The sequence below is a fragment of the Bos grunniens genome, chromosome 4 (assembly GCF_055505025.1).
Source record: "Bos grunniens cultivar Pamir isolate PY7600 chromosome 4, Bosgru_T2T1.0, whole genome shotgun sequence".
In the NCBI taxonomy this organism is placed as follows: Eukaryota; Metazoa; Chordata; class Mammalia; order Artiodactyla; family Bovidae; genus Bos; species Bos grunniens.
In genome coordinates, this window is record NC_141168.1 from 42,276,483 (window position 1) to 42,292,205 (window position 15,723).

At 41.3% G+C, this 15,723-nt stretch overlaps 1 long non-coding RNA gene across 1 annotated transcript; it reads left to right on the plus strand.

Moving 5' to 3' along the window:
- Window positions 1-200: 200 nt before the first annotated feature.
- On the plus strand, window positions 201-3,352 carry LOC147373982 (uncharacterized). Its single transcript, XR_015162311.1, has 2 exons — window positions 201-330; window positions 3,170-3,352. It is a non-coding gene; the product is annotated as an uncharacterized LOC147373982 (long non-coding RNA).
- The last annotated feature ends 12,371 nt before the right edge of the window (window positions 3,353-15,723 follow it).

A 15,723-nucleotide genomic window follows, 5' to 3' on the forward strand; every position in this document is an offset into this window, starting at 1 on the left:
GCAGAGGTGAAGCACTGATGCTGCAGGTGAAAACAATTGCTAGGGTAATATGGACCCAGAACAGGAAGCAGAGGGGTGGAGCTAGTTCCTTCTTCCTCTTTAAGCTTCTGTCTTCCAGTCTGGTACCTCCTATAGGCAGAACCTGGGCAGGCCATAGGCTGCAAAGTAGAAATGAAGGGAACAGCCCCAGCTTTAGCATCACAGAGTTTAGACTAGAGGGAATGGAGTCAGAAGACAACTCAAAAACTGGCAGAGCACAATGGTGACTTCGCGAACTTTTCCCTCATTGCTCATGTGACAGGTGAAAATGCAGAACTTGTTGTAGTTTTGGTTAGCATTTTTTCTTATGGGTTGAGGTTGAATACCTTTTAACTTTTAAAATTGGTTTTCCTTTCTGTGAACTATCTTTTGATATCCTTTTTCAATCTTGTTTTCCTTTGCTTGTTGTTTTTGTTTCTTAGGCATGAAAAGAAATTAGACTTTTGAATATAATATATTTGGGAATATTTTTTCCCAGTTTGTCATTTGACTTTTGATATATGATGGCTTTTCCAGATATGTGTTTTTATTTTCACAGTGTTGAGTTTTATCAGCATTTTCTTTTGTGACTTCAGGGTTTTGTTCACCTGTAGAAAGGCCTTTCCAACTTTGAGATGATAAAAAATGTTCTTCCTTTTTTGTTCCCCCTATAATGGGAAAAAAGTTCTATAATGGCTTTGGTTTTAAAATTTAAATATTTGATCAATTTGGAATTATTCCTATTATTATGTGATACCAATTCCCATGTGTTTCCTTCTTCCTGATTTACCATCCAGATGTCCCAACACCATTTATTGAACAATCCATATTTTCTCCATCAATTTGAAAATTCCCCTTTATTATAATTCTTATATGGTTAAAACATATTTTTGGTCTATTTCTAAACTTTCTAATCTGTTGTGTTGCTGTGGCTGTTCATGTACTAGCACCATACTGTTTTAATTACTCTAGCTTCATATTATGGTTAAATATCTCCAACAGCATTTCTTCCTCACTAGTTTCCCCTTTAAAATCATGTTTGTTCTTGATTTTTCTTTCTCCCATAGGAATGTTAGAGTCAACTTGTCTAATTTTAAAGCCTATTTGTAGTTTCATTGAGATCATATAACAATATAGATTAAGAAAGTGCTGAAACTGTTGAGTTTTTCTATTTGAGAACATGCTATTTCATTTATGTGGTCAAATACACTGGAATTCGATCCCATTGACTGCAAGAAACCCAGCATTTGTCTGTCATCAAATATTTCTGGGAATGTCTAAAATGATAAATGGTTCCACAGATATACTCTGAACTTCAATGCCACCTCAGCTAGGCATCTGTCTCATGTACTTCTCAACCATCTGCAGTTAGCATTGCTCTATCTCAAGACTGAGTATTTTCAACCTGAGCTAAATATTTCCCTGGGCATAATGGCATTCCAAGCAGTAACAGGAACAATGATTCTAGATTCTCAGTTTCCATATGTTTGCTTCCCTGAAATTAATCATCCTGAAAATATACCAATGGTCTGTAGGTTCTCTCTTCCAACTTCTCCTTCCACTCTTCCTCATTTACACATTGTTAATGAAAAGCATGGGTCTCACCTATCCTAAATCTTACTATGTGCATTGACTTGGGGGTGGAAAAGCATCTGGGGAGCAACCAAAGGGGCACATGAAAATCCTAGGGCTTCTTGAGAAAGTGAATGGCTGTAGTGATTGATCACAAATCAAGTGTTTCCAATTCTTGGCTTTCATTAAAGCTGAAAAAAGACTTAAAATAGGCTATTTAAATTAATTTTGTTGATGATTACTATGTTTTTGTTTTGTATGTAGCTTGTAAAGAGTTAAAGAAAATAAAGGAAGTTAGTATAATAAAGATCCTTGCATTTGTACCTACTTCTATATATGAACAGTTGTGTGAAATACTTAAAGTGTAAAATTGATGATAAATTGTCTCACGTTAGTTAATGCAAAACCTTCATCTGTGTATATATAAACTCATTACTTTTATTTAAGTATAGTTAATTTGCAATACTGTGTTAGTTTCAGGTATACAGCAAAGTGATTTAGTTTTATATAGATATATATGTGTGTGTGTGTGTTTTTCAGGTTATTTTACATTATAGGCCATTACATGGTATTGAATATGGTTCCCTGTGCTATACAGTAGGACCTTGTTGTTTATCAATTCTATATATAGTAGTGCTACTGCTGAGTCACTTCAGTCGTGTCCGACTCTGTGTGACCCCATAGACGGCAGCCCACCAGGTCCCGCCGTCCCTGGGATTCTCCAGGCAAGAAAACTGGAGTGGGTTGCCATTTCCTCCTCCAATACATGAAAGTGAAAAGTGAAAGTGAAGTCGCTCAGTCGTGTCCGACTCTTAGCAACCCCATGGAATGCAGCCTACCAGGCTCCTCCGTCCATGGGATTTTCCAGGCAAGAGTACTGGAGTGGGGTGCCATTGCCTTCTCCCATATATAGTAGTATGTATCTGTTAATCCCAAGTTGCTAGTTTAGCCATTTCTGCCCCTTTCCCCTTTGGTAATCATAAGTTTGTTTTCTATGTCTGTGAATCTGCTGTTGATTTGTATATAGTTTCATTTTTATTATTTTTAAAATTCCACACTTCAGCCCCTTCAGAGCAGTCAGTGGGAAGTATGGGACTTGAGGAACGGCTTCACTTCCCCCTTCATCACCTTGGATGATGCTGACATGTCAGCTCCTGGGACATGACTGCCCACTCTGTCTTTCCCCTTGGCAGCTACACACTTCTCCAGTAATCTTAGGATGAGTGACCTGGTTTTGGACTTTCTACTCCTCTGTGGCTCTCGTGCTCCTCTCTGGTTACCTCAGACTCTCTGTGTCAGGTCATACACCTCTCAGTATAGTTATGAAGTGCCCGGCTGTGAAGCAGCTGTTAAAGTGGACAAATGTGAAGGGAGGTCAAGAGCATGAACTCTGCATCCATTTTTAGCTGTGGGCCTTTGGAAAATTTTAAAACTTGTTTCTTCCTCTGTAAAATTGGAATGATTCTGGCACTCATCTCCTAGCGTTATTATTGGCTTAAATGAGAAAATATATGTAATGTGGTTAACACTGTGACTGGCCCTTTAATAGCTATTAGTAATTGTTCACTATTACTAACAGGTTCTCATTCTGCCCTCAAATTAACCTACACACAGTTGTCCTGGAGCTTCTTGGACCACAGGCTGAGAAGAGGAGAAAGTGTCAGATTCAGTGGGAGACTGGGTGCTCTCTGAAGAGCTCTGAAGCTTATGTCATGGGTTTCACCTTCTATCTCCTAATAAATTAAGATTTTTATCTACTGCACTTTGAGGTTTATTTTCTAGTTCCTAATTTGAAAAGAGCTATTAATGCACTCAAGCACACATATCCTCACTCACCCCTACACACTCAAAAAACAATGACCTGCTAACTGATTGGACATGTGAATCAGAATTTGAAAAGGTGACCATTATTTCTTAGCAAATTTATCTTTCTAAAAAATTTCTGTAGCTTAAAACACACACACACACACCCCACAAAACATACATGAGTTTGGGAGATGCAGTGTTTGGCTGAGAGTGGTGATTGATCCTGGGCTGCCCCAGTTCTGTTTTAAAGTTTAGTTTTTGGTTTTTTGTTACTTTATAACTCAAAGAAAGATGCTCCTGAATTTTAAAAATTAGGAATTTGAAAAATTTCCCAGTTGTCTAACCAAAGGACAACTCATTAATTTAAATATTGTAGACCTCTATCCACTTTCTGGAGAAGGAAATGGCAGCCCACTCCAGTGTTCTTGCCTGGAGAATCCCAGGGACGGTGGAGCCTGGTGGGCCGCCGTCTATGGGGTCGCACTGAGTCGGACACGACTGAAGCGACTTAGCACCCCCTTTCTGATTAGGTATTCACAACCTTGCCTTGCAAGCCTGGTTAATCTACAAAGTAGGAGAGGAGCACGTAAGGGACACATGGAGACCTTCTGTCATTGGAAGTGTTCCAGGACACTCTGAGGGCCAGTTTATTTACTCTCATTAACTCTGAGAGGGCACCATCCTAGGGCTACATGTGTATGGTGTGTGGCTCATCTTTTCTTTTTTTTTTAAAGGAAGTCCTTGATGCCCAAAACTCAGACTGCAGGTACTGGTGCTGAATCAAATCTCAGAGACAAGAGTTTTGGGTGAACTAGAAAAGAATAGCTTCATTGCTTTGCCAGTCAAAGGGAGACACAGCAGGCGCATGACTCTCAAAACTGTGTGTCCATATTGGTTCAAGGGTAGGGGTGCTGATAAGAATTAGGATGTGTGCAGGGCCTGCACTCATAATGTGGTCTCAGGTAGGTCTTCTGAGGAACTTTTTGGTTCCTTTAGTCTGACCTCAGGTGGTCTTCTCTGGAATGAAGAATGATAACATCCTCCATTTGTTGGGAGGTTTTATTTCTGAAGAAGAGCTCAAAGATTTTGTAGTCTGTATCCCATGAGGCAGAGCCAGGACCCTGCCCCAAGTCTACCCTATTGTTTCTTGGCTGCTCCTTCTTTGTCTCTGCATCCCCTCCTTTTCCTGATTAGCAAGTGTTCAAATCTACCATTTGGAACTCAAGGAAAGTCATGGAGGCTGGAGTCTGTTCTCTACCAGCAAGAAATGGGGGACACAGAAAGATTTCTGTGCCCAGGAGCCCCATAATGTCTTGCTCAAGATTACATTCAATCCTTAAGTCTTCTTCCTGTGACATCAGTCAGTTCAATCACTCAGTCATGTCTGACTCTTTGTGACCCCCTGGACTGCAGCACTCCAGGCTTCCCTGTCCATCACCAGCTCACGGAGCTTACGCAAACTCATGTCATCGAGTAGGTGATGCCATCCAACCTTCTCATGCTCTGTCATCCCCTTCTCCTTCCGCCTTAATCTTTCCTAGCATCAGGGTCTTTTCCAGTGAGTCAGTTCTTTGTATCAGGTGGCCAAAGTATTGGAGTTTCAGCTTTAGCATCAGTCCTTCCAATGAATATTCAGGACTGATTTTCTTTAGGATTGCCTGTGACATAGACTCTGACAATATCTCAGACTTTCCTTGTTTTGATTTGGTGACCTTGACAGTTTTGAAGAGGACTGGTCAAGTATTTGTAGCCTGTCCCTCATGATTATTAGCCTGGGGTTATGTGTTTTGAGGTGGAGGTAAAGCACTATTTTCATCACATCATATCAAATGTACATGCTATCAATATGACTAGTTTGTCCATGTTGATGTTGACCTTGATCATCTGCCAGAGGTGGTGCTTGCCAGGTTTCTCCACTGTAAAGTTCCTCTTTTTTCCCCTTTCCACACAGTGCTTTTTGGAAAGAAGTCATTATTTACAGCTCACAGGCAAGGAGTGGGGAGTATGCTTGACTTTCCTTGGGGGCAGAGTAACTACATAAATTATTTAGAATTCTTCTCCATAGATTTGTTCCTTCTCTACTTATTAGTTTATTCAATCATTTATTTATGTTAGTATGGACTCATGAATATTTTATACTTCAAGTTATATTCCAGCAATACATTATTTTGTTTCTCAAATTTTCCCAGCTTTGGCTATTGGGAACTCTTTCAGTTGACTCCTATGTCCTTTTGACAAGCCCATCATTGTTTTTTTTTTTTTTTTTTCTTTTTTCTTTCTGAGCACTTTCTTACTTCCTAGCACTAAAAAAGATACCCAGGCTTGTCTTAAATCTTTCTTGTTTCAGTCCTAGAATCAGCCATTTTTCCAAGGAGCTCTGAAATTTGCTGAAACTTTGTGCACTGGTGCCAAATTGAATCTTGGAAACAGAGTTTGGGGTGAAGTAGAAAATAGCTTTATTGCTTTGCCAGGCAAAGGGGGACACAGTGGGCTACTGCACTCAAAACTGTGTGTCCCCACCTCAGGGGATTTGGTAAGGAGTTTTACAGCAATGGTTCAAGGGAAGGGCTGCTGATAAGGAGAAGAAGAAGAAGAAGTGAAGTTGCTCAGTCATGACTCTTTGCGACCCCATGGACTGCAGCCTACCAGGCTCCTCTGTCCATGGGATTTTCCAGGCAAGAGTACTAGAGTGGGTTGCTATTTCCTTCTTCAGGAGATCTTCCTGACCCAGGGATCGAACCCAGGTCTCCTGCATTGTAGGAGACCCTTTACCATCTGAGACACCAGGGAAGTCAGATAAGGATCAGGGTGTGTGCATTTCTTTGATCAGGTCTCAGTTGGTCTCCTGATGAATCTTATCAAATCTCTTGAGAAATTTGTATGCAGGTCAGGAAGCAACAGTTAGAACTGGACATGGAACAGACTGGTTCCAAATAGAAAAAGGAGTAGGTCAAGGCTGTATATTGTCTCCCTGCTTATTTAACTTATATGCAGAGTACATCATGAGAAGTACAAGAAGGAAGAAGCACAAGCTGGAATCAAGATTGCTGGGAGAAATATCAAGAACCTCAGATATGCAGATGACACCACCCTTATGGCAGAAAGTGAAGAGGAACTAAAAAGCCTCTTGATGAAAGTGAAAGAGGAGAGTGAAAAAATTGGCTTAAAACTCAACATTCAGAAGACGAATATCATGGCATCTGGTCCCATCACTTCATGGAAAATAGATGGGGAAACAGTGTCAGACTTTATTTTTTTGGGCTCCCAAATCACTGCAGATGGTGACTGCAGCCATGAAATTAAAAGATGCTTACTCCTTGGAAGAAAAGTTATGACCAACCTAGATAGCATATTGAAAAGCAGAGATATTACTTTGCCAACAAAGGTCCGTCTAGTCAAGTCTATGGTTTTTCCTGTGGTCATGTATGGATGTGAGAGTTGGACTGTGAAGAAAGCTGAGCACAGAAGAATTGATGCTTTTGAGCTATGGTGTTGGAGAAGACTCTTGAGAGTCCCTTGGACTGCAAGGAGATCCAACCAGTCCCTTCTGAAGGAGATCAGCCCTGGGATTTCTTTGGAAGGAATGATGCTAAAGCTGAAACTCCAGTACTTTGGCCACCTCATGCGAAGAGTTGACTCATTGGAAAAGACTCTGATGCTGGGAGGGACTGGGGGCAGGAGGAGAAGGGGACAACAGAGGATGAGATGGCTGGATGGCATCACTGACTCGATGGACGTGAGTCTGAGTGAACTCCAGGAGTTGGTGATGGACAGGGAGGCCTGGCATGCTGCGATTCATGGGGTCGCAAAGAGTCAGACACGACTGAGCAACTGAACTAAACTGACTGAACTGAGTCATATCAAGGCCTTATATACTTTTACCAGGCCCATTCCCACAACATACATCTTAAAACTAACAATAGAAAGGTCTTACCAGACCCACTCTTACAACATAAGTCCTAAGGAGATTAGTCAGAAGTTTCCTGTTAAGGAGAAACGTGTCCTCAAGCAAGATATATTGTTATTATATAATCATTAGTACAGAGCTTAAGGAAAAAACATACCCTTGAGCCAGATGGTTGTTCTGTTGTGTAATCATTAGCTCTGAGCTTAAAGAAAGTTAGTCTTAAAGATTATTGTCATAACAACTCAGAGTTTAAGAAAATACATCTTATGTGACTAAGACAAAGCACTGTAGAAAAAAATGTTTGTCCCTTGCCTCCTCCTCAGGAGCCCCAGACCCCTTTCTCCTCCTTGAGGGACCCCTTATCAACCTACCTAATAATTAACTCTCTCACCAACCCAGGGATCAAACCTAGGTCTCCTGCAGGCGGATTCTTTACCACCTGAGTTCTGTAGAACTGTACCTCAAAGGTACTATTATGTGTATTCCTTGAGGCAAAACCAGGATCCTGTCCAAAGGCTGCACAATTGTTTCTTGACTGCTGCTTCCTTGTCTCTTCACATCTTCTCCCTTTCCTGAGTAGCTACTGTTTGAACCTGTCCTTTGGAACTGATGGTTTCATGGAGGCTTAAAGCTGTTCCATTTCAACAAGAAACTGGGGACACAGAAAGGCTTCTGTGCCCAAGTTTCAGTGCTTCATTTTAGTTTCTTTTATTGGACAATGAAATTAGACACTAAAATCCGGGCCTTGGGTTTTATGGCATTTTTTGTATGTTCAATACCCAGGCAATTCAATCTTATTTAATAAAATTACCAATATTTTACTTACTACTTACTTGGTTTGCAAGAAGTGCAAACTGAAGGTGCCTTCTTTCTAAGAATAGATGGATGGATGACATGAATTTAGACATAAATAATCTGCACATATGTCCTTTTATTTCTTGGCTTTATTTTTTAACATTTGAATCTTTATATGAGCTTTATTTTTGTGCATGGCATAAAGTAGGTATTCTACATTTTTCCAAAATAAATTACTAGTTTATCCTCAATCGGATTAATTTTACACTTTTTTAAAGTAATTTTTTTTTTTTTGGTCTTTAATTCTTGAGATATGGACTGATGGGATTATGGGTTAAACTGTGAACTCAATCTGATCTCAAGGGACACTGGAGAATGTGTCACTGGTAAAATCAATTGTTTAGTTCCCTCCTTTTTTCTTAGTGAACAGTTTCTAAATGCAGTGGATGCATATCTTCCTGCTGTGGGTCTCATCTTGTTTTAGCCCTTGGGAGCTCTTTCAGTTGACTCCTCTGGAATTCCCTTCATGGAGAAGTCTGTTCTAAATTATTGCCACATTATAACTTCAAAGTCTGTTGCTCAAGTATTATCAAGGTGTGACTGTGAGAAAGAGGACACATAAAACATAGGTGTATGAAAGATCTATAGTCTATCTGAAACCGACCTGGGACCCTCTGCTACAGCGCTGCAGTGCTTGTACCTAGGCAAATGTCTCTTCGAACAACAAAATACAAAGAAACTATACTGGACTAGAAATAACTGCCTGCATGCAGCAGTTTGGCAAATTCTGTATTGAAAGATACAAAAAGACCAAAAAACCCCCACTACCACTTCTGAAGAACCAGGAGCAAAAGCTAGATGTTGGGAGCAAAAGCATAGTACTGAACATGCCCCCTGCACTCAACACCCCAAAAGGGTGGGCAGAACACCCAAGCCATCCTTCTGACCTGACCCCTGGGCACACCCCAACCCTCACCCCATGTACGGAGCCAGCTTATCTCCTACTTTGGGGAGCAAACAAGAGGGCCTGTTATTTGTTTTCCATCCCTTCTGCAGCTGGAGCAGTAACCCCAGTAAAGCCTTGCCTGAATTTCTTGTCTGACCTATAGTCAATTTCTGTTGATTTGGGGGAAGGCCAAGAACCCTGGTCAGTATCATATCTAACACTGTTACCCCCAGGGAAGAACAGAGCAAAATAAAACTAAGCAGAAGTGAACTCAGGTCTTCTGGTTTCCATCCTTTGTCTTGAGTTGAATTTTGTTTCATCCTTGCACTGGGGGCTGCTATGAGAGCTAGTTTCACTGAAACATGCTTGGGTTCGTTGTTTGGTGACTTTAGGATGGAAGATGGAGTTCTCTCCATCACCACCCTGTATCTCCTTTCTGCTTGCCTTAGGAAGAATTCTTAACAGTCTTGTGAGCCAACAGAAGGTGGCTCAGACAGTAAAGCATCTGCCTACAATGCAGGAGACCGGGGTTCGATCCCTGGGTAGGGAAGATCCTCTGGAGAAGGAAATGGCAACCCACTCCAGTATTCTTGCCTGGAAAATCCGGTGGACGGAGGAGCCTGGTAGGCTACAGTCTATGGGGTTGCAAAGAGTCAGACACGACTGAGCGACTTCACTCACTTCACTAGGAAGAATTCTTATCAGTCTTGTGAGCCAACAGAAACTTCCTGAGGGTGGTTTGTGAATCATTTTTATTTTACTGATCACATGGTATTTCCCTCTTTGGTTTGGCTGATAGGAAGCTCAGTGCCAAATCTGTGGTTCAAATATGGCAAAATACTTGCAAGCTTCTGACTGAATTTTACTATCCTGCTGCCAAATTTTGCTTTGTCCTTATTTCCTTTTCCATTCAGTCTTTTACAATGTTGGATTTCGGGTTTCTCTACCTTGGCATCATTGACATCATGGACTTCATGAGCCTGTTTTGTGGGGATGTGCCCTCCACTTTGTTGGAGGTTTAGCAGTATTCCTGACCTCTGTCCACTAATAGTAGCCCCCCACCCTCACCCCTGGTTGTAACAAGCAAAAATTTCTCCAGGTAGTTCCAGATGTTCCTTGGAGAGCAAAATCGCCCCTTCGTTGAGAACCATTGGATCATATGTGTTTTTGTCATCTTTAAGGGGATCTTCCAACCCAAGGGTCAAATCCATGTTTCTTATGCCTCCTGCATTGGCAGATGAGTTCTTTACCACTAACACCTCGGAAGCTCGTTTTTGGCCATAAGACAATATGTAAAATGTTAATAAATAAATAAATAAATAAATAATCATTAAATGGGTGGAAAAAATTGGGGAATGGAGTATTTATATATGGACCGAGAAATTAAGAGGAGCCTTGTGGGCTATAGTCCATGGGGTCTCAAGAGTTGGACACGACTCAGTGACTACACCACCACCACCAAATGGCTTCCGCATCATTGCAGCAGCTCTGACCCATTCACCTGGCAGTTGTAGAGCAGACTTTGGTGTTTTTAAAGAGAAGCTTCTGAAGCAGAGAAATAGGGGGCATGTAATGGACCAGTTCCTGTGGGTCAGGTCACTCCACTTGTTTGCAAAACAGGAAGACAAGTGGGACTGATCAGCAGCCCTCAGTGGCAGAGCACTGACCAAGCCCCATGTCTACACACTGTGAGGGGAAAACCAAGGGAGAGAACATGAGTTGATCATAAAGATGGTCAGATCAAATTGGGACACAGAACTGGGTTATTTGGCACTCTGGGCGGGGGCTTATTGCTTCTAAAGACTATTTTAAGGCTTCTTGATGTGCTAGTACAATTGTGTACCCCTTGAGGAACTTGCCTCTGGCCAGCAGTGGGTAATGGAAGTTTTGTACTTTTAAAATTTTTCGTGAAAGACCGTTAAATTTGTCTATCATCAAAGGAAACCTTTACTAAGCTTTCAAAGCCAAAACTCCAGAATAATAGGTAGTGCCCAGATGAACATATTAATATGCCTGTTCTGATTTTTCTCATGGTTCAGTTCAGTTCAGTCGCTCAGTTGAGTCCGACTCTGTGACCCATGGCCATAGCACACCAGGCCTCCTGTCCATCACCAGCACCCGGAGTCCGCCCAAACCCATGTCCATCAAGTTGGTGATGCCATCCAACCATCTCATCCTCTGTCGTCCCCTTCTCCTCCTGCCCTCAATCTTTCCTAGCATCAGGGTCTTTTCAAATGAGTCAGCTCTTCGCATCAGGTGGTCAAAGTATTGGGGTTTCAGCTTCAAAATCAGTCCTACCAATGAACACCCAGGACTGATTTTGAGAGGATGGGCTGGTTGGATCTCCTTGCAGTCCAAGGGACTCTCAAGAGTCTTCTCCAACACCACAGTTCAAAAGCATTAATTCTTTGGTGCTCAGCTTTCTTTATAGTCCAACTCTCACATCCATACATCCTACTGGAAAAACCCTAGTCTTGATTAGACAGACCTTTGTTGACAAAGTAATGTCTTTGCTTTTGAATATGCTATCTAGGTTGGTCATAACTTTTCTTCCAAGGAGGAAGGGACTTTTAATTTCATGGCTGCAATCACCATCTGCAGTGATTTTGGAGCCTAGAAAAATAAAGTCAGCCACTGTTTCCCCATCTATTTGCCATGAAGTGATGGGATGAGATGCCATGATCTTAGTTTTCTGGATGTTGAGCTTTAAGCCAAATTTCTCACTCTCCTCTTTCACTTTCATCAAGAGGCTGTTTAGTTCTTCTTCACTTTCTGCCATAAGGATGGTGTCATCTGCATATCTGAGGTTATTGATATTTCTCCCAGCAATCTTGATTCCAGCTGTGCTTCCTCCAGCCCAGTGTTTCTCATGATGTACTCTGCATATAAGTTAAATAAACAGGGTGACAATATACAGCCTTGACGTACTCCTTTTCCTATTTGGAACCAGTCTGTTGTTCCATGTCCAGTTCTAACCGTTGCTTCCTGACCTGCATACAGATATCTCAAGAGGCAGGTCAGGTGGTCTGGTATTCCCATCTCTTTCAGAATTTCCTACAGTTTATTGTGATCCACACAGTCAAAGGCTTTGGCATAGTCAATAAAGCAGAAATAGATGTTTTTCTGGAACTCTCTTGCTTTTTCCATGATCCAGCGGATGTTGGCAATTTGATCTCTGGTTCCTCTGTCTTTTCTAAAACCAACTTGAACAACTGGAGGTTCACAGTTCACATATTGCTGAAGCCTGGCTTGGAGAATTTACTTTACTAGCGTGTGAGATGAGTGCAATTGTGCGGTAGTTTGAGCATTCTTTGGCATCGCCTTTCTTTGGGATAGGAATGAAATTACCATTTCTCATGGTGATGCAGATTTAATCATGTAGGAATGTTATGTGTATGTGTATTGTAACAACATTTCAGGCTAAAAGATCTTTCATCAGAGTAAATAATCGAGGTTTACATGATTTCTACCTGTTGAGAGTGACATAGAGTGTCATTTTGACCTTCAGGTACATTCATTTGCAAAAGAAGCACAGTGTAGTTTTCCTTTTGTCATGTGGAGCAGTTGAAAGTGCAGAGAAACTTTTAAAAGTACATTGAAAAGCAGGGCTATAAAACTCGATTTCACATTCTTTGTGACTTGGATGTCCAGTAACTTGCTGACACTTATTTCTGGACTTTTTTTTTTTTTTTTATCAATGGTAAGCAAAGAGTTGTTCAGGAAACAATGAGCTTCTTTAATTTAAAGTCCGGTCTTGTCTTCATTTTTTTGTTAGAAAGTGAGTGGTTACCCTCTACCTCCTGACTCGAGGGTTCTCCAGTGGTGGATGGTGCTTGATGAAGCTGTATCAGGATTCTAATATTAGGGGAATTTGGATTGAGACTATACCAGCCAATGGCCACAGTAATTTTATCAAAATAGTGTTTTGGTTGATTGTACCATCTTGTTTTAGTCTTCCCTATTTAACAGCAAGCAGTGTTTTCCTGTGCTCTCTCTGCATTTCTATAACTAGCACTGTACCAGATGCATTATAGGTATTTAATATGATTTGGGTCAATTTGCATTTAGTGTTATGGACAATATGCAAAGGTTATCCCCAAGGCATAGCGGTTCAGTTCAGTCGCTCAGTCGTGTCCGACTCTTTGCAACCCCATGGACTGCAGTATGCCAGGCCTCCCTGTCCATCACCAACTCCCAGAGTTTACTCAAACTCATGTCCATTGAGTTGGGATGCCATCCAACCATCTCATCCTCTGTCATCCCCTTCTCCTCTCGTCTTTCCTAGTATCAGGGTCTTTTCAAATGAGTCAGCTATTCACATCAAATGGTCAAAGTATTGGAGTTTCAACTTCAACATTAGTCCTTCCAATGAACATTCAGGACTGATTTCCTTTAGGATGGACTGGTTGCATCTCCATGCAGTCCATGGGACTCTCAAGAGTCTTCTCCAACACCACAGTTCAAAAGCATCAATTCTTCGGCACTCAGCTTTCTTTATAGTCCAACTCTCACATCCATACATGACTATTGCAAAAACCATAGCCTTGACTAGACGGACCTTTGTTGGCAAAGTAATGTCTCTGTTTTTTAATATGCTATCTAGGTTGATTATAACTTTTCTTCCAAGGAATAAGCATCTTTTTATTTCATGGCTGCAATCACCATCTGCAGTGATTTTGGAGCCCCCCCTCCCCCACCAAAATAAAGTCTGCCACTGTTTCCACTGTTTCTCCATCTATTTGCCATGAAGTGATGAGACTGGATGCCATGATCTTAGTTTTCTGAATGTTGAGCTTTAAGCCAATTTTTTCACTCTCCTCTTTCACATAATAGTTGTTCCTGATTCTCAATACAATTTTGTATTGCATGGCAATTTGAGTCCTGGAAATGGGCTCTGAAATATTTAGGATGTTTAGTCAAGAGTGCCTCTGGAGCTGAAGTGGTTGTCAGGGTTGTTCTGTGGGACCAGAATGGTTGGGCCTTTATATACTTGTCTTTGGATATGGGTCACCACAGGAGGTCATGACCTTGAATGAGGCAGCTGTCTACCACAGAGACTGACCCTGGAAGGGCTGAAGGCACCACTGAGGTTGAGTGTGGATAGCACTCCAACAGTTGGGCCACATCAGCACACATACCTCTTTGTCAGTCACATGCCACATGCCAGGTGCTCCCCAGATATTATCTCGTCTACCCTATTATCCCTAATTTAATATTTTCATCAATTTACAGATGTGGAAACTGAAGTTCAGAGAGGTTAACTTGCTTGCCTAAGAATGGATCGGTAGATAGGCAGATAAACAGTGTTGAATATTTAAATTCAGTTTCAAGTTTAAAGCCTGTGTGCTTTGTATTTCCCTTGGGAATGGATCAACCAAGTTAGAAGAGGAACATGAATTGAGAGTCAGAAAACAAGTGTTGGCTGACTCTGCTAACTCAAAGTAGGACCTCAGTTGTCAAGCACCTTAATAAATGTGAATGAGTTTCAAAGCACACGAATTACTCAGTCTTGTTAAAATGCAGATTCTGATCCAGTAGGTCCCAGTGGGGCCTGAGATTCTGCATTTCTAACAAGCACTCAGATGATGCCAAAGCTGCTGGCATCTGAGGTCTCAGATCTTAAGTCTCCTCTGGCTCTGAAACTCAGTGGGTGTCAAACATGTAGGGACAGCCCTTCCTTGCATAAGAATTCCAGTTGGTAAATTTTGAAGAAATTAAGGAAATAGAAAATTACCATTATAACACCCCGATAACAGTTGTTTCATATGAGATCTGTGGATGGATGCTGAAATTAGACCATAAACGTGTGAGGAGGAATAGGATATTTATATAGTATTGAAGCATCTCCCCCAAGGATTTATTGATCACAGGAAAAAGGTAAGTTTGTTGGTTTCCTTTTCTCCTCTTCCTCCTTCTCTGGTAGAAGCAAAGATTTGAAACCACAGACCACTTGTAGCTATAACATGCAGTACTTATTAAGTAGGTACTATTTTTTAAGGACAAACTAGAGCTCAAGCAGGAAACAGGCAGTTAAAAAATAACACAAATCAGGGAAAGGACCGCCAAAGAAGCACACAGACTTTGCTATACTTCTCTTTTTATACTCTGTTTCCTCCCTGTGGAGCCTGATTGGCTATGCCCTATGCAGATAGGGGATGTATTGTCCCTGGGGTCTAATTGGTTTGACCATATGCAAATAGGGGATTATACTGGCATTCACCCAATTAGTTGCACCAAGGACCAATCAGAGGAAAACAACAGAATGGGAAAGACTAGAGATCGCTTCAAGACAATTAGAGATACCAAGGGGACATTTCATGCAAAGATGGGCTCAATAAAGGACAGAAATGGTATGGACCTAACAGAAGCAGAAAATATTAAGAAGAGGTGGCAAGAAGACACAGAAGAACTGTACAATAAAGATCTTCATGACCAAGATAGTGGAGGTGATGGAATTCCAGTTGAGCTATTTCAAATCCTGAAAGATGATGCTGTGGAAATGCTGCACTCAATATGCCAGCAAATTTGGAAAACTCAGCAGTGGCCACAGGACTGGAAAAGGTCAGTTTTCATTCCAATCCCAAAGAAAGGCAATGCCAAAGAATGCTCAAACTACCGCACAATTGCACTCATCTCACACGCTAGTAAAGTAAATTCTCCAAGCCAGGCTTCAGCAATA